We start from the raw sequence: 20,005 nt of genomic DNA, 5'->3' as shown, positions 1-20,005 counted from the left end.
CACCATCTATAACAGGCATGTCAAAGATATGGCCCTCTAGACAATTAGTTGCAGCTGGGGACATCAATTCAATAATGCTATTTGTTTACTTTTTATTATCTTGATACCAAAGAAAATGTGATATTTTGTACTTAAACAAATAATACTTAATTAATAAGTGAGTTCAACAATTTTGTTTTCGTTTTTATTTTTATTTATTCATATTACTTAGATACAGTATTTATTTTATTTGATTTATTTTTGTGTTTAATTTCTTGTTTACATTTATGTTTCCTCTATTTCATCTTTTGAATTTCAAATTAAAGTCCGTCTTGGCAAGATCATTTATTGCACAATTCTCACTATTTTGCACATAAAATGCGTGTTTTCAACATATTAGTAAATTACAGTTTATGCTTGTAGTTTGAGCCTTGCGATCCTTATTTCCAGATCATTTTACAGACCTGTAAATTGGCCGAAAATGTTTGTTCTGTGATTAAAGTTATTGCTAGAAAACTACAAATGATGATTTCACAATTTTATTGTGAAATCTTGCATTATTAAAAATGAATTTTTTGAGTTGGCTACTTTAGGGCTACATTTTAGAAAATTTTTGGCTACAAAAGCTCAAAACATCTGGCCCACTGTCATACTCAAGACAAAAAATTGGCACTTAAGCAGTTTGAGTTTGACACTCCTGATCTATAGTGTATATTTTGTGTTTGTTTATTTTTAAAAGTTTATTTCCTAAGATACGAAAATTGTTCTAGAAACCTGAATGGGACATTAGATTTATCTTCCAAAATTAAGATTGGTTTAATCCATTATACTTCTGTTTTTATGTCTGAGACACATTGCATTAAGAACTGTTCTACTCCATTGATGTTAGGTAGTTTTACTAAAAATTGAACTTTGCCACGTATTTAAATTATATTGTATATATATTGTGAAATTTTTACAATATATGAAGACATCTCTAACAGATTATAAGCATATATAAATTGTAAAAAAAATTATTTTTTCACTCACTCTTATAAAATCAAACATTTTCAGGGCATTTGTACAAGCAATAGAAAAGTGGTAAGACTACATCCTGTCTGTAGTCAAAAACCTGCAAGACACAGAAAGAATAGTCCTGTCATGTTCCAGCTTTTACTGTTTATAGGGTGACCAGACATCTAATTTCAGAGGACTGTTTCTGGTTTTGGCTGTTTTTAATATTTGATTGTAGAATCACAATCTTTGAATAGATCAATTTTATAACATGCCAAGATATCACCAATTTATAGATCAGTAAATAAATAAATTTTAAAAAATAACCAACTTTCAATCAGGTTTAGACCCCATTTTCACTTATTCTGAATATCCCCGATTGAATTGTAAATTTTATGGTCAGCCTAATTATATAGCAAATGAAATAAGTCAAATTAGTTTAGTTTTGTAACTAGGGCCTAAGAATAAGAAAAATATTTAAATTTTAATTAATATTTGGTATTTATAATTTTTAAACACAATTAAAAACTTTTTAAATATTGTATAAGAAATTTTACTAAAAAATCAAAAAGCTCTCTCTGTTCAAAGGATACATCTATAGTTGGTAGTAAATATGTAATGATGTTAAAGTTAACATGCTGTCTTTAACAATTAATCAATCAATTAGATTTTTGATTAATTGCAATTACCAATTTCTTCAATATGCAAATTGATTCTACCAGTGATAGAAATGCTCTCAAATAATTTTTGGTTTCAAAAAAGCAAAATCACTTAAAGAAATACTATTAGTTTCTTGCATTATACTTCAATAGTTTGCTAAGCACTAACCAAACAAACTTGTTATACTACCAATATAATATTGCATCCTTCCTTGTTCATTCCTACAAGTTTTAAAAGGGGTGATACAAATTCTTGCTTGATCAAAATCTTTCTTGCATTTTTTTTTTTTTTTTTTTTTAACTAACACCAACTGGTGAACAAAGAAAGCGTACATACAAATTCCCTTCCAGCCTCAAGTGTACCGACAATTTTCTCGCGTGGAGAAAAAAAAACATATATAATCGTTCAAGATTGTACCTTGGACTGTCCTATGTCTGTGCTGATTCACTTTAGTTCATTAATCTTTCATACGGCTCCGATGGAATTCGATTGTTGAAACACTTCTCCTTTGTTCTCCGGGGGCTTCCCGATCTTCGCTCACGTGCTTGACACAGGTCTTCCCCAACGGACAGCATTCGGCCTCCAAAGATCCGGAAAAAAGGTGCCCTTCTACGTCAGGACCTTCTATATATATACCGTTCGCTGTTGCCGTCTCCCACGTGATCCTTCGGCAACCAATCCAAAGGCCCCTTTTGCGCGCGTCCCTCAAAGGTGGAACAAAAAGGGACACGTGTCGTCAAAGAATGACGAAACAAAGAAAAAATAACCCGTTACAAAGAAAACGCGATAAAATAATACCCGATACACAATAACGCGATAATAACTCGATACAGTAATAACGCGATAATAACCCGATACAGTGACGCGAACTTAAGTCTAATAATATACAATATATACAATCAAAAAAAAAAACGAACAAATAGTGGCGGAGCACTACATATCTCCCCACCAAAAGAAACTTACTTCCCGTAGTGTAATCTACGGAAGTCAATTGCCCGCTCCCTCAGGTTATACGGCCTAACACGCGGTTCGATGTTAGTCACCTCGTTCGCTTCGTGTTGGTCACTCTGTGTAGTGACCGTCTCGCCGCGTCTCTGCATTAATCTGTCGTCAAACAATTCCTCCTCATTCTCCGATTCAACTTTCTTGTCTTTCTTTCTCTTTGCCTTCCTCTTGCTAACAATTATCCGATCGTAACAGGGCTTCATACGATCGACGTGGATGGTCTCCACATCTTTAGAGTCGCAACTCTCCACACGGTAAGTCGTTGGGCTTAGTACTTTTGTGACCCGGAACGGGCCTTTATAATTGCTGGAAAATTTTCCTTTCTTAACGCCCATCTTCCTAACCCAGACTCTTTGCCCTTCTAAAAATTTTGTTAAAGTCCTACCTTTATTTCGGTAGTCCCTTACTTTACGATTATGATTCCTCGCCCGCATGTTCGCGCAATCCCTCAACGAACGAAGCTTGGTTACCAAGTATGCCCTTCGCTCGTCGGTGGTCCAACGCTCGGAAACATGATCAATATTCGGGACGCGGGGGTCGAGGCCAAAAAGGAGGAAAGCTGGCGATTCACCAATAGCGGAGTGATGGGAATTATTATAAGTGAAACAAGCTGAGGGAACCATCTCATCCCACTCCACTCCCCCGCTGGCGGATGATTTAGCTATCATCTCGATTAATGATCTATTCACCCTTTCACACATACCATTAGAACATGGCCGATAAGCAGTTGTAATGTTACGATGGATCCCCAACCACTTACAACAATCTGAGAAAAGTGAGGACAAAAAGTTTGTTCCCCTATCGGAGATAATAACTTCAGGTGCGCCATACCTGCAGATCACCTCATTAAAGATGGTATTGCTAATAGACCAAGCCGTTTGATCTTTTAGGGGGTGCGCCTCAACAAAACGGGTGAAAATGTCGATAATGACGAGGATGTACCGGTTCCCGTTCCTTGTCGTGCGGATGGGCCCTATTATATCGATTGCCAACTTCTGGAAGGGTGACTCAGCTTTCTCATTTTCTTGGAAGGGCGATTTGCCTTTATGCACGTTATGTTTTTGGCACTTAGCACATACTTTGACGACTTGCTCTACCTTAGTTCTCAGGTTCTGGATATAATAGTGTTTTTCGATATTCCTGATAGTTTTTTTCACCCCCCAGTGCCCAGATAACTTATTCTCGTGCACCGCCCTGACCAACGTTTCGGCGAGACTCTTCCCTACACATAGTTGGTTTACGTACTGGTCACGAGACCTTAGAAATTTCTTTCGATAAAGACAATCATCTAGCATGACATATTGAGGCAGATGCCGTTTCAAAACATCATTATCGGGGTCTCGCGTTATGTCCCTCTTGATGGGGCCAAAGGTATCGTCGCAATCCTGGGATGAACGAATCTCATCACGGCTTACGCACGCAGTCTTGGCGAACTCTACGTTGAATTGGTTCACCCCGTCAATATTCCTAGATAAGAAATCCGCCACCTTGTTATCTATGCCCTTAACATGCTCGATCTCAATATGGAAATCCATCAATTCCATAACCCAGCGAGTCAACCGTTTGCTCCCATTCTGAATATTACTTAGGAACACTAAAGGTTTGTGGTCAGAAAGGATCGTCGTCTTCTGACCCAATATCAGGAATTTGAAATGTCTCAGGGCTAAGATAATGGCAAGGCATTCCTTTTCGATTGTTGAGTAGTTCCTTTCCGCCCCTTGGAACCGTCTACTAAAATACCCTATCGGGGCCAACCCCCCCTCTTTACGCTGCTCAAGCACGGCCGCCGCTGCGGTCTCGGAAGCGTCGGTATGCAAAAAAAATTGATTATTAAAGTCAGGGTGCACGAGGGTGGGAGGATTGATTATCGCCTCTTTTAGTTTCTCGAAACTCCGTTGACATTTTGCATCCCACAAGAACCTCCTCCCCTTTTTTGTGAGTTCGGTGAGGGGGGCTGCAATTTCCGAAAAGGATGGGACAAAATTCCTAAAAAAACCCATCATGCCAAGAAAGCTGCGGACACCCTTCGTATTCTTAGGTGCGTCGAGACGTTCAATAGATTCGACGTTACTAGGGTCAGGTCTCACCCCTTCACTGTTGATAATATGGCCCAAATACTTAACCTCGTGTGCCAGTAGTTGGCACTTATCCGGGTTCAACTTTAATCCCTCGTTTGTTAAGGTGCTAATCACGCGGTCTATCAGCTCAAGGTGATCCCCCAAATTCCGCGAAAACAAGACTATATCGTCCTGAAAGACGAAACAGCTGTTCCCCATGAACCTAGCCAGAATCTTGGTCATCACGTATTGGAAAAATCTGCCGCTGTTCTTTCCCCCCTGGGGCATTCTGCATAGTTGGTATTTACCCCAAGGCGTGGTAAACGCAAACACATGCCTCACCTTGGGGTCAAGAGGGATTTGAAAGTAGCCAGCTTTTAAATCCAACACGGAGAAGTATTTATTCCCGTTAAGTTGGGCCAGGATGTCATCGATTCTGGCCATGGGGAACGTTTGAGATTTCGTTATGTCGTTAACCTTCCGCAGGTCTAGGGTGATGCGGATCTCGCCGGAACTTTTGGGGACAATATGTATAGGCGAGTTCCAATCGGAGGAACTCTCCTCACATATTCCCGCCTTCATTAAATCACTGATTTGTTTCTTGAGGCCAGGAAGATAACAAAAAGGAATCCGGTATTGCCTAACATTAACAGGTTGATTTGTGGTTAGGGACACAGAATGCATGTAATTATTTGTACCGGGTAATTCGGATAATTCATTAGCAATGGAATCGGGATACCTATTCAAAACTTCAAGCACCCTTTTCTTAACGTCGTTATCAAGGTGATCTAATTTCCACCCGTTTTTGCTAATACCCATTTCACTGTTGATGTTAATGAGAAATTTTCCTTGGACAATTTGTTGGTTCGGTATAACCACAGATTTAACTTCGGTTAACACTTCAGGATTACAGCAGATAACATCCATGCCTATTATTATATCGTACTGTGCGTATCCAGGAAAATTAACACTAGGTGCTCTAATTCGGGTTTTATTACCGTTGTCGAAAAGGCATTCAATCATAACGGCTTCATGGCTTTCGATTAGGGTTCCTGACATCCCGCTTATTCGCGAATCATCCGATGTCACCCACCCTTTATTCTTCGACCTCATGCATTCGGTCAGTTTGCTCCTAATCACCGTCCTCTCGGCCCCCGTGTCCACCAGCCCCTTAATTCTTATGCCACCAATCTCTCCTTCCACTAAGGGTAGCCCTTTCTCAGATAATCGTACCCCTCTTGTCAGGTTAAGCCTAACGATCGGGTCATCCGCCTGACTTCCCGGATGACCCTCATCTAGTTTAAATCCTTCCTTTTACCGCACTGTCGGGAAAAATGGCCCTTTTCGCCGCACGAATAACATCTTTTATCCCCTTTCTCCCGTTTCCTAAAACCCCCATTCTCCTTTATGCATTCAACCAGTGAGGCAATGGACTCACTTAAAACTTGTACCTGATTCTCAAGTTTTACGATGCGATTATGCGTCTCATCCTCCTTTTCGGAAGGTGCATTCTTTTGGTCAGAGTTAGCGTATACTTCACTAACGGGCCCTCTTCCGCACGCGGTTTCGATCTTTTCCTCCTCTTCTGCCCTCCGGATAGCCTGGTCCAAAGTTTCAGGACGACCTTGTATAACAGATCTCCGAATGTCGGGGTTTAAGCCCTTCATGAAGCAGTCCTTGATGGTGTTATCACGTAAGGTAGACAGATTTTGATTCCGCGCTACGGCCCGAGAAAATAAGGATTTTATGCGTATACCATACTCGCATGCCTTTTCCCCTCTTTTCTGTGACATCTTCAAAAGTTGATCAAACGGGTCCTGCTCCTTCCCCTTACGATCAAAACACTTTACGAGACCTTCCTTTATCTCGTCATATAGCGTCACCCCCTGATCCTTCAAGTCAAAAAATACCGATAACGGTTCCCCTTTTAGTCTCGCTTGGACTACGGTCACTTTGACCCTTTCCTCCCATCCGGCTAAAGCCGCTACATTTTCTACAGTCTGGAAGAACCGATGGATGTCTAGGGTATCGCCCGGCAAATTTGAAAAACATGGTATCATTCCCATGAACCCCGTAACAATGGGAACATTGCATATTTCTGCTACCGATCCACTAACTTCGCCGTTCATCTCCAGGGAAAACACCACAACCAGTAATACACAAAAAAAAATAGTAGCACTAACCCGAACTAGAAAGGTTTGAGAGGAAGGGAATATAATACCGGCCGACTTCACACAATGCAAACAACTATCCTGTCGCGGACGCCAATGTTAAGACCCTGAGGTTAGACCGAGGTCTACCGGTCTACAAAAAAAAAAGGAATAAGTCGGCTTACAGAAAACGTGTTTATTAGTAACTAACACCAACTGGTGAACAAAGAAAGCGTACATACAAATTCCCTTCCAGCCTCAAGTGTACCGACAATTTTCTCGCGTGGAGAAAAAAAAACATATATAATCGTTCAAGATTGTACCTTGGACTGTCCTATGTCTGTGCTGATTCACTTTAGTTCATTAATCTTTCATACGGCTCCGATGGAATTCGATTGTTGAAACACTTCTCCTTTGTTCTCCGGGGGCTTCCCGATCTTCGCTCACGTGCTTGACACAGGTCTTCCCCAACGGACAGCATTCGGCCTCCAAAGATCCGGAAAAAAGGTGCCCTTCTACGTCAGGACCTTCTATATATATACCGTTCGCTGTTGCCGTCTCCCACGTGATCCTTCGGCAACCAATCCAAAGGCCCCTTTTGCGCGCGTCCCTCAAAGGTGGAACAAAAAGGGACACGTGTCGTCAAAGAATGACGAAACAAAGAAAAAATAACCCGTTACAAAGAAAACGCGATAAAATAATACCCGATACACAATAACGCGATAATAACTCGATACAGTAATAACGCGATAATAACCCGATACAGTGACGCGAAATTAAGTCTAATAATATACAATATATACAATCAAAAACAAAAAAAAACGAACACAATAGTTGCTAGCACTACTACTACCAATATAATATTGCATCCTTCCTTGTTCATTCCTACAAGTTTTAAAAGGGGTGATACAAATTCTTGCTTGATCAAAATCTTTCTTGCATTTTTTTTTTTTTTTTTTTTTTTTTTCTTTAGTAAGTGAAAGATGGGAGACTTAACAATTAGTTTAAAATTCTTAAATATTAATACTATATTCTTTACTTATAAAAGCATCCTTTGTTTTTATTATAAAAGATCCTAAATTTGACTATTATATACATCCAATTGGGCAAAGACAAGACTTTTCTGTAAGTATTCTCCAATAATCTATTCAAGTAACTAACAGCTGTTCTTGAATTGATAAGACCTTTCTCTGTCTTCCTGATTAGAACAGTAATGAACAATCTAAAAATAAAGAGTTCTTAAGAATGCTATTTGTATTTAAACAAACAATTTGAATGATAATGAATATAGGTCAGAAAATGATTTTCTACAAACAGATCTCTAACATGTTTCCAGAAATAATAATCTTGATTATCAAAAAGTTAATGATGAGTCTTGATTCAATAAGCAATGTTAAACCAGATTTTTTTTTAATATAAACAAAACTGAATATAAAATCAGTTAACTTTAATAAAAAATAAATATTTAAACAATGCTGATAACATTTTAAAATATTTTCATTTAAAAGTATTGAAAAATAAAAAAAATATACTCAAATGTTTTCTTTATTTTTGAAAACTGACAACTCAAGAAGTCTGTCGCTTATAGCTTATTAAAATACAGTATTTGATCAAAGTTATGGTAATCCAGTTCCAATTTTGTCCATAAAATATTCTATCTAAAAAACAGTATTAATAGTATTTGATAAATTTTATATTTTCAGAGATAGATCTTGATTAATTGTCTTTACAGAAGCAACACAGAATTGAATATACAAAGAAAAGTGTGCTTCTAATGTAATGTAAAAGTACAAACAATATAATCATTTAAGACTTGAAATTAATATAATCATTTAAGACTTGAAATTTAGTGTTTAACCTAGTCTACAATTTCAGACACTCTCAGCCACAGTTTCTAGAGAAAATTCTTTTGGATTAAAACCTATTAAGTTCATTTTAATGTTAATAATCAATTACAATTTCTTTAGAAAGGATTGGAATTGATCAATCTGCTATGCTTCAGTAAATGAAATCTTTTATAGCCTTTCAGATAGACAACTTTTACCCAAAGTTCAATATAATGATTAAATTTCTTCATTGTTCTGTTTTCTGAACTAAACTTACTGATAAGGTAGAACCTTATTTCTAGTTTCAGTACCATGTTAACTTAGGAAAGATAATGCTCTTTACTACAACTAGATATCATTCTTTGTCTGGTTTTAAGCAAGGAACCGAAAACACAAAACTTCAAATGTATACTGTTGTGACATTAAAAATTGCAGCCTGGTATTATAAAATCATATTTTTAAAAATCACATTACTACCAGTCTAGACTAGAAGTTTGTATATAGTTAATGAGGGCCTAAGCTCTCCATATCTGGTCTTGATTTTCATCTAACTCTGTTCTCAAGATTAATGAACAGACAGACAGATCAACAACAGTGGGAATGGAGGTCTGCCTGTCTGTATGTGTACAGTGTATAATGTACTGTACATGGATAGTGGATATACGTCTGCAATCTGAAAACCGAAGCCCAAAAAAAGTACATTCTCAAATTCTCTTTCAGCAATAAATCTCTGGATTTGCCATTTACTATTTAATTTATTAATTTGACCAAAACACTTTTAGCAGCAAAATGCAAAATATAAATCAAGTGTTACATTTCTTGTTCATAGAAAGAAAAATTGCTAATATAATTCTCCATTTTTTTTTCACTTTTGACATCATACAAGATTAGTTTGAAAAAATTTTTTCAGTTAATTTTGTATTAACTTAAATGTTCATTCTCCAATTAAATTCCTAAAAAGGAATAGTGTAAAGCCAAACTTATATGATTAAATTTGATTTACACACATTTGTTTATTTCGCTCCAAATAAAAGTGTTTTAGTCAGATTTTTGACTGAGGATCTTTGATTTACTAAACATGTAATTTATAATAATAATATTTTGTAGCTTTCATGAATTTTATATATTTTATATACAATATACCAAGAGTTCTAAAGTCTTTATCAGTTATAGTTTAGCTGAAGTCTCAATATAAAATTTTTTTTTTAAATGTTGATAATTTTTTTTACAATTTTTAATTTATTTTGCCAAGTCAAGATCATTTTTGCTTAGAATAAAATTGTGTATTATTATAAAATTAATCTATAAATATAATTGTAAAATCCATAAATTCAATAACAGCAATTTTATAACAATATAAAGTTATATCTATCACATAGTGTTGGTTTCTCTGTTTAACATTGAATTTGTTATGCACAAAATCTAGCTTTACAGGAAAACAAAATTATCTGTATGGGATAATTTTGTTCAATTTAAACAATTACTAGAAAATAATTGTTTAATTGCACTAACATTGAAAAATTATTAAGTAATGTACTTTGAGTTATATTAATTACATTACTCAATTAGTTAAACAAATTTAAATATTTAACATATACTTGGTAAATTTAGTTTCCATCCAGACAAATTAATTTTTTAAAGATGTAGAAAATAATTATCATATGCATTTTGGTTCAATTGATCCTTTAGAAAATCAACATTTCTCATATAGACTGCAATATAATTACATCAAATAAAATACATAATCAAAATATTATAAACTAAATTTGTAAAATATAATGTAGAAATTATTAATAAAAGAACTATCATGAGTAAGTATTCAGAAATCTCATAAAATCCTGTAACATTACTTTCTTTTATATTGAATTATGTTGTAATACAAATCAGATATATTAGTTTAAAAAAAATTACACTAAATATTTTATTTCATTTTTCTATGTTATGAGTTTTCTTTTAATTACATATGATTTATTTGTTATAAAGGCTCAAATGATAATTAGAGACAGTGTTTAATAAGAGATATCTTGAAATTCAGTTATTTTCAGGGTAAGTTTAGTAGATGCTGATAACTTTTGACAAAAACTCAACAAATAATTCTAAAAATACTACAAAAAAAACTAGAACAGTAAACAGAGTAAATATTTGCAAATAATTGTATACAGTATACAGTATATATAGGATTACATAATTAGGTTATTTTAGAAAAATATTTTATTTTATAAAAATACTATATTCACGCTAAAATATTAATATAAAAAACTTTTAAATCATTATTAAAAAATAAATAAGGAAAAAATACTATGTATGTATGTAAGATTAAACAAAAATAATTCATTTAGAATTTTTATATTTATTTACCTACTGCACAATCTGAGTTTAACCAAGCTGCATATCACAAAATAAATAATAGTCATAACTAAGAATAACAGAATATAATTAAAAAGAATATAAAACAACAAAAAAGTAATTAATACATCAGTTATGAAGAATATATCTTATCATTTTCTCATGGAATGTTTTGTTCAAAACTTTCCTGCACCAATATTTTTATCTTACCTGTATAAAGATGTAGCTAAAGATTGTGTTTTTAATACCAGAAGTCATGTCTCATATCTATCAGTGTATTCTAATATAATTTTATTCATACACAGAAATCATAAATATGTGACATGAAATTCTTACGTTGTTCAAATATTTTTTTTTTATAAGCATAGCTATAATAATATAACTTATCATAAAAGAAAAACATTGAAAACAATTTTTGTATTAGTATTTTGCAAGTATTAAATAATAGTTAATAGTTATTATTATTGTCAGTTAATGATGTATGCATAAAAAAACTCATAGTTTCTTTTTTAAATTCTGGGTGAAATTTCTTCATTAAAAAATAATTTAAACCAAATGTATAGAATCAATTTAAATATATTTTCATATCTAATTATATAAAATCTAAATTTAATATATATATAAATATTAGGTAAATCAGTACGATATATGAAAACATTAATTAATGTGACAAACAATTGCTGGAATTAAATCAGATTTCTTTACTGCTATTATTTTTAATTAAATTCTAAATAATCTGGTTAATTTATAATTGCCAAATTATTTAGAATTTAATTAAAAATAATAGCAGAAAAAATAAAAGCATCAGGTGCTTCTGTTTAGAAATATTCTATGACCAAAAATACTGTAAACACTGAAGAAAATTTATTTTTTACTTTTTAGTACATTTATCTGAATAAAAAGCATTACTTTAAAATGTTTCTTTTTTTTTACATATATTTTTTTTTATTATTCTAACACTAGTATCATTGGTACTATAAAATATAAATAACATATCAAATATAAATATATTTACATATATAAAGTGTATATATACAGGGTGTATCAGTACAGCAGTTACAAACTTTCAGGAGAGATAGAGTACATCTAGATGATGGAAAATCACATAGCAATGCATGGTTGGAAATGTTTTCCTGGCACGATAGTGACGACACAAAACACAAGAAAGGAAGGACACAAACAGAGTGAGAAAAAATGTTTATTATTCTTAGTACAGCAAAAATCAAAGAAGGTGTTCGAAATTACGACCTTGAGCTGTGATGCAGGCCTCACATCTCTGACACATTGAAGATATAACATTGTCGAAAATACCGGTGTGTCCCGGACTTCCCCAGCAGCTGCCACGATGTGTGCAACAAGTTCCTCAGCACTGTTAACAGGTGTTTCATACCCAGTGCCTTGATGTATCGCATACACCAGCCAAAGACATCCCAGCATTTTTGTTGTACTAAGAATAATAAACATGTTTTCTCACCCTGTTCATGTCCTTCCTTTCTTGTGTTTTGTGTCGTCACTACCGCACCAGAAAAGTGTTTCCGACCATGCATTGCTATGTGATTTCCCATCATCTAGGTGTACTCTATCTCTCCTGAAAGTTTATAACTGCTGTACTGATACAGCCTGTATATATATATAACATGAAATAAACATATTAAAACTATTTTAATTTTTTTCACAATTTAAAACAAAAAAAAATTCTTTGGATTCTTATTTCTCTAAAAAATTTATAAGAGAATAAGAAAAACTGATGAAATAATTTTTAAAGTTATAAAAACACAACATTTTTATAGTTTGCTTTAAATCTAAATGCATAGTATAAATTATTAGTGGCAGAATAAAAATTGATATAACAACTTGGACTGGACTTAATGGTTTAGTTACATACATGGTGCCAAGGTTCAGATATTAAGTCCAGTTTTCTTTAAAATGCTTTATTGACCATTTCTTCAGCAAAATATCAAAATTTATTTGAATTTAATTATCTTAGTTATCAAACAGATTTAAAGAACTTCCAGATACTGAAACAAATGTACAGTATATTAATTAAATTGTTTTCATACATAAAAATACTAAGAGATATTTTAAAAATATATCAATTAAAATACACTCATTGCCATAAAAATTAGCCCACCAAACAAGAGTTGTATTGCTGCAAAACTTGGCATGCAGATAAATCTCAAGCATATATGGAAATTATTAGAGTTATAGCATGATGTCTCATTGCATAATGCCAGCAGAGGGCATTAAACTGCATCCCCCTTGACCTTAATAAAAAAAAAAAAAAAAAATCACACAAAGGCAACCTGTCTGTAGTTTACCTGTTGCAGAGGGACACCATATCGCTAGAGATGCTTTTATGTCACAATCAAAGACCATATAAATAACTAACTGAGTTTGAGAGGAAAAGGATCATTGGGTTGAGAGAAGCCAAATAGCCTGCCATCTAGGCCATTCTGACAACTCTGTGGGGAGGTGTTGGAATCAGTGAATGAGAGAATGTCACATATACAGTGCCAAGGCTCAGGATGCCCTTGGAAGACCACTAGCCGAGAGGACCGCCTGGTCCTCCAACAAGCATGCACACAGCTGATTGTATTTTTGTCTGCCATCTGGATAAAGGTGGCATTGTCATTACATGCTCCTGTACCTATCTGTCTGTACCATTTCAAGGTGCCTGGATGAGGAAAATCTGCTATTGCAGCGACTATTATGTGTGCTGCTATTGACACCACCCACTGCTGCTTCTGTTTGGAGTGGTGTTGCACCCAACAGGATTGGACAGCATTGGAACCAGGTTGTCCTGGAGTAACAAATCAAGATTCAGTTTGGGCAATGATGACAACCATGTTTGTGTCTGACACCATTGGTGAACACCTAAATCTTGCCTACACTTTTGAGTGATACACTGCCCTCACAGCTGGTGTGGTGGTCTGGGGTGCCATCACATACGACATCTAGTCACCTCTAGGAGTGATCCAAGAGACCATGAGAACCTAGAAGTATGTTAGTAATATCCTGCAGCCACATGTGTTGCCTCTCATGGCATTGTGCCCAAGAACCATTTTCCAACAGGATAATGCTTGACCACACATAGCTAGTGTCACAAGACTGCCTCTGCCACATTGCCTCTTCTCCGGTCTGCCCAGTCCTAATTTGTCAATGATCAAACATGTCTGGGATCACCTGGAATGCAAAGTTAGACAGCCTAGGAGTTTGACCAAACTAGAGAACCACTTACAGTAACTGTGGACTGAAATGCCACAGGACACCATATGGCATCTGTATGCCTCCACACTCACCCATATCACATTATGTATTCATGCTAGAGGTGGCCCAAGATACTAGAACCTGCAATTTCATTTGTAGTTTTCCTGCAATAAATGATCCTTTTGCTTTCATTTTGTAATCATTTGCTTATATCACCATTACACACACACACACAATTTCATTCGATTCTTAATATTAATTTTTATGTCAATGAGTGTATTATGTATATGATTACACAGACTGCAATCATTTATTCTCTTTCTCTCTCCTCAACCAACTACTCTGTACCTTCAGATTCCTCAGTGATCTGAACATTATGTTCCAGTCCACTATAAACTTTATAAAACATATATAATCATTTATTGAGTTTTCTTTATTCTTCTGTTATAAATTTTACTTACACAATGATGACATAGACCAATAATTAAAAAAAAAAAAAAAAAACAGGAAATAACACTGTCAAAACACAGTATTATTTAATTATTTTATTTGAATTTCACTTTATTCACTTTAATATCTAAAATTATGACAAAGTTAAAAACATTGTAATCTAAGCAAAAATATTAATAAAATAAATTGATCATAATAAATTATGTTTATTTTCCTAAAATTAAAAGTAAATTATAAAAAAATATTGAACCTCTAAATGGCAAAAAGTTCATAAGATTTATTTATAATTGTTTCTACAGCAACTAGTTACCAGTAGTTCTATAAAATGCTTTATTTCATTCAAGCTCTTTTGTTATATTAGTTATATTTAAATAGTTTTTTGTTTTATAAAGTTTATAGCAATATAAACTCAACTGTTTAAAACAAATTTAGCATATTGCATTTAATATTTCCTCCAATGAAGCATTTCTTGAGAACTCTGTGACTAGATGCAATATAAGTGATGAACATCTTTAATCAAAAATACGTGGTACGATCCAAAAGTTTGGGGACTGCAGTAGTCTATGACAACAAAAGCATGTATTGAAGTTACAGTGCATGAAATGGATCCTACCAAACCACCTCTACGTGTTCAGGTTAATTTCACCCATGTCATGTGATTAAACCGCAAGCGCTGCTGTTTTTTTCTGGATATAGTTACCTTTGTTCTGTGACGTAATAAAAGTGGAGTTTCAAGAACAACTTCCAACATTAAATTTTGTCAGCATTTAGGTAAAACACCTATGGAGACTAAAATTGCTAAGAAAGGTGTATGGTGATTCTACCATGGCGAAGTCGAAATGTTGGAGGTTGTTCTTGAAACTCCACTTTTATTATGTCGCAGAACAAAGGTAACTATATCCAGAAAAAAACAGCAGCGCTTGCGGTTTAATCACATGACATGGGTGAAATTCACCTGAACACGTAGAGGTGGTTTGGTAGAATCCATTTCATATGCTGTAACTTCAAATACATGCTTTTGTTGTCATAGATTACTGCAGTCCCCGAACTTTTGGATCGTATCACATATTTCTTTAAACTACAGTATTTATAGTAATTTATTGAGATAGAAAACTATGCAAATCTTTTTATAAAAGAAATTATTATTCTGTTTTCATTAGTGAAATTGTTTTGTGAATTCTTAAATAATAAGTCTTTGTTTACAAAAATCAGTCTTTGTTTACTTATTTAACAGCCCTTTGGGTGCATAGAGTATTGTGACATCACTTGGCACATGTGTATCCATGGGATACATAATGAAATTAATGCAATTTTTATATTTTTACAGATATGTGCACTTGACTATGATTATATCTTTGATTTCTACACTTTCTCTACTATCTAATAGTATAAAATACTTGTGGGTTTGAAAAAATAAGATTTTTATTTTCTGTAATTTGATCTGTAAATGCAAAAAACTAAACTTATCAATCAAATTTCAACTCACTATAAATCATTTCAATTTTCACTTACTGACATCAGATTTCTTAAATTTCACTGGATTGTATTATCTTTCAACTTTACCATAGTCACTGTGAGGGACAACAAACTGCTAATCATTTTATTACTTTGTTTTCAAAAACTCTCTTATCTGTCAGTAGTGGGTCAAATGACTAACAAATTGTTTTCTTACACTCAGGGGAATGTTTTCTTTTAGATTTAACAACTAGTATTGCCAGTAATGAATTCTGTAATTTTATTTTTAATAATTTAAAAAATATTGATAAAATTACCAAATAAATGTTTGGGTCACAATTACTAAATAGTATTGCTCTGTAATAAACATAAATTTTAACTGTTACAAAATTGAAAGTATTAAATTTCTTATTATGCTCTGATTGCTAGAAAGCAGGGTGATAACACCAAAGCAAGAAAATCATTTTGTCAAAAATAGCTGCTGCAATGACTTATTTGAGATAAACTGAGATTGAATAAACGTTGCGAAAAGTTCACTGAGTTCAGCGTTATATCCACGTTTGCTTGTCGCAAGTACTTTCAACAAACCTTACTGTCGTTGTCTTCAGGCGAGTTCGTAAATTTGCCGAAAAACTTTAAAAAGAAACAAAACCGATGCAGAACTGGAACAACTTTAAAGCAACTGCATCGGTTTTGTTTCTTTTTAAAGTTTTTCGGCAAATTTACGAACTCGCCTGAAGACGATGACAGTAAGGTTCGTCGAAAGTACTTGCGACAAGCAAACGTGGATATAACGCTGAACTCAGTGAACTTTTCGCAACGTTTATACGGTCTTTGGCGTGAATATTGTCGTACCGACAAACTGAGATCGACTGGTCAAACTGAGATTGGTCCAGTCATTGAAACCAAGAGAAAAAGATAGAATGTGTAGCATTATGGTAAAGTTTACATATTCTATATTGTTATTTTACTGAATTGCAATTGTTATGTGCAACAATCAAGAGTACAGAGCTTTCATCCTGTGAGAGAATTTATTGCAGGTGGTAGTAAGGTATTGTTTTTTGTGAAATTTCTCTGAAAAAGGATCATAAACTTGAAAATCACTGTAGGAATCACTTCAGAACATATCGGTTGAGGAATGCTACAAAGCCCGCAGTTCAACTATTATTTATTTTTGAGAAATTCAATTTTAAAAAATGTCATGTATCTGCTGGATACATATGCCCTAGAATGTGGGTTAAAATCTCCTTTTGTTAAGGAAACATAGTTTCTATGTAACAGATTAGGTAATAAAATAAAAAAAAAATTAAATTTTTTCAGTTGCTATATTGTTTTCTGTAATAAACTGTTTACTGATATATGAATATAGCCTACAGTTATCATTTTTTGTTATATTTTGAGTTATGTAATGTGCAATTCATTTTATCAAAAAAATTATTATAGAATCATTCATTTATATAATAATAAGTACACATTATATGTGTATAAAAACAAAATGATTTAAGATATTAAAATTTGACAAAAAATATTGAATAATCAAAGTTAATATAATTCTTAAAACTGTCATTTCTTTGAGTAATTTGAAAGTAAGTTTAAATTACTTGTAAATAGTGATCTATTACTAAATACTGTAAAATTTATATTAATTAGATATCTACAAAGAAGTAAGAATAAACAGCAATCTAGCCTGTTTATCTTATCTATGAATAAAACTTTGGTATTTACAACCCATTCATTTAAAAATATATACTGTATTACAAAACATCAAATAAAAAATAAATCAAAAAATATATTATTGGCAAACTCAAGCAATATTGATCTGAAATAAAATATATTGTTGGATTATTGAAAACAAAAACTATAATTTTATTATAGTCATGATCTTTTCATCAATCAAGAAGTAAAATGAACAAAAATGTATTCATTCCAAAATTGATATTAATATATAATTCAGACTGAAGTGTTTTGATCCTCAAAAAATATAAACTTCAGATGATGACACCAAAGCAACATTATTAGTTACAATACTAAATTTGGCAGAAACTGACTGCAGATCTTCCATAGAAAAATTAAAATTTATTTGATGCTTTTTGAGAAAAAGTAAATGGCATATGTATCAAAATCAACTTCTAATGTATGTTGCTAGAATAAACATCATTAATTACACTTATCATAATTGAAAATTTCTTTATTAAACTGATAAATAATTAAATATTTAAAGTCATCAATGCAAAATCATTTTAAAGTTTATAGTGATATATCCCGATTGATTTAAATTTATTATTTTATTAATTTAGAAACAGCATCAATAGTCTTTCTAAATTAGTAGGTAGTAATAAATAATTCTTCATATATCATGTTGACATTTCCATTTAATAGTTCAGAGCAAATCAGTACTATAACCCTAAATTAGTAATTCCCAAACTTTTCAAGCCACTGCTCCCATGGTTCCATAAACAATGCTTCTAACCAGTTTTCCCTTGTGTGAGAAAGGCTTGGAAATATTCTTAGAAAAACTTTTCTATGAATCTAACACTTTGTGTCCTTACTGTATGTTGTTCTCCATATCTGAAAACCATTAAACACAATGTTTCTTCTTAGCCATTTTAATGGAGAAATAGGAAAGGTTGTCAGTGACCCCAACCGTTGCCTATGGTTGCTATTCAGTCAGGAACCTGACTCCAGAGCCCCCTGCCTTCTTGCATCTTTTCACCCCCATACATTTACTCACCACCCCAAGGGGAAGTAGTGCCTGCTTTGAGAACCACTGCTCTAAATGATTACCCTGTTGAAATTGATGACATAAATTAAGAAAGTATAGTACTTCTAATTTAAATTACTTTTGAAGATATAGACTTACTCTAAGTTAACATTTAAACAATTGCAGAAAAATTTTTATGGAACTGTTTTTTTCTGTCTTATTACATATCTAGAAAAGGGACAACTTCAATTTTTCAATAATTATCTAATGAATATAGAAATCAAATTCTTATTAACTTATTATATGAATATCCTATTTTTGTCTTATATGTAATTATTTATTAATTATCAAATAAGTATAAGAAAAAATTCTTAGATAATCCAACATTTATATAAAAACAAAAATAATAATTTTAATGATCAACATGTTTGTCTTTTTAATGAGATGACTTTCCACATAAAAAAAGAAAAAGGTTGACTATTAAAAAAAAAAAATTAAAATTATCTATTATTAGAATATATTGAATATAATAGTTTTATTTATACATTTACATATATATATCTTTACATCTACAAAAATTTAAAATATTACTAATATTAAAATTATTCTGATTTATGCTTAAATATTTTTAATTAAACAATTTGAAAGTTAAAATATAATATATTTTTAAAAATTAATAAAAACAAGACTATAAATTTATAAAACCTAAATTTAAATTTATTTGAAAAATTCTTGAGTTAAAATTAAAAAAATCATTTAAAGTCAATTCAAATGGATTCATCAGTGTAAATAGTTATCATATAATTCTATCTTTTAATTATAAATATTTATTAGATTTTAATCTTCATCACAAATATAAAATTTATGATCATGCTAAAGCTTATCCAGCATTTATGTTTACACTTTTATCATTTTTAAACACTATATAATAATAGGCAAATGGTCAATTAAAGAAATATAATCAATAAAAATACATAATTAAAGTGTAATTTATAAAAATTACTCATAAAATCATTATTAAAAATACTTTTATACATTAATAATTAAATCAGACTCCAATATCCATACAAAAACATTATTTTTAATAATTAGATAATAATTAGAATAAAAAAACAATGTCATATATTCAAAAACTTATTTATAATTTATCATCTGTTAAACATTGCATTAAAAGTT

The 20,005-nt window shown here is 32.5% G+C and overlaps 1 protein-coding gene across 2 annotated transcripts in view; it reads right to left on the bottom strand.

The window, feature by feature from the left end:
- Positions 1–20,005, bottom strand: part of LOC136977712 (protein CREBRF homolog) — a 90,235-nt gene that overhangs the window by 69,045 nt on the left and 1,185 nt on the right. The gene's annotated exons all lie outside the window — the stretch shown is intronic.

This window comes from Centruroides vittatus, unplaced genomic scaffold, assembly GCF_030686945.1.
Source record: "Centruroides vittatus isolate TY-2023 unplaced genomic scaffold, ASM3068694v2 contig_474, whole genome shotgun sequence".
In the NCBI taxonomy this organism is placed as follows: domain Eukaryota; kingdom Metazoa; phylum Arthropoda; class Arachnida; order Scorpiones; family Buthidae; genus Centruroides; species Centruroides vittatus.
The sequence above is the reverse complement of the archived record's forward strand: the minus strand, read 5'-3'. Positions and strand labels throughout refer to the sequence as shown.